Source organism: Apis dorsata, unplaced genomic scaffold, assembly GCF_000469605.1.
Source record: "Apis dorsata unplaced genomic scaffold, Apis dorsata 1.3 scaffold_867, whole genome shotgun sequence".
Classification (NCBI taxonomy): Eukaryota; Metazoa; Arthropoda; class Insecta; order Hymenoptera; family Apidae; genus Apis; species Apis dorsata.
Window position 1 is genome coordinate 263,934 of NW_006263987.1, and position 801 is coordinate 264,734.

An 801-nucleotide genomic window follows, 5' to 3' on the forward strand; every position below is an offset into this window, starting at 1 on the left:
CCTCTCCTCGAAATAATTCAATCGCGACGTTTCCGAACGATTTCGATTTTCGATATTTAGCTCGGGAGAGAGGGATGCGTGACGGAGATTCCCTCTATAATAATATCCCGAATCCATTGGATTTACGACGATTTAGATTTCGTTGCGCCGGATGAAATTTTCGGAGGAGAAGAGTCTCGACGATGTAACATAAATCACGCAGTCCTCGACCCATTTACTTAGCCGAGTTTAGAAAACGTTTCGCTTCCAGGGATCACGTCTTGTGCGTGGATAAGATGGAAACGTTCTCCGTTTCATCCGTGGAGAGAAACGCCAACAGGTAGGGACGAGGTGGGTGAACGAGCGATAAAAATTATTCGCGAGGGGAATAAGAAGTTGGAAAGAAGCGAAACGCACGCACGGCCACTCTCTCTCTCTCTCTCTCTCTCTCTCCACCAGGGAGAAGAAGGCGAGAAGGGAAGGAAGAGAGGGAGAGAGAGAGAGAGAGAGGGATCCCGCGGGCAGTCGGCCGACCACGTGGGTGCCGCCCCCATGTTCGCATGGCCACGTGCCAAATAACTCACTTGGCACGCGTAAACAATTACTCCGAAACTCGTGTTATCGCGCTACATTACGCGTATATATCTCGCGTTGCGACGCGTGCGTTCCGCACTCGGCGTCCTTTCACGCATCCCGGTCCCGCGCGGGAAACCTCTTCTCCGCCTTCTTCTCTTCCTCTCTTTCTCTTCTCCTCTTTCGTCGCTTCGATTTCGTTCAAAACTGAATTTCTTCGTCTTCTCACCAATTATATATATATATATA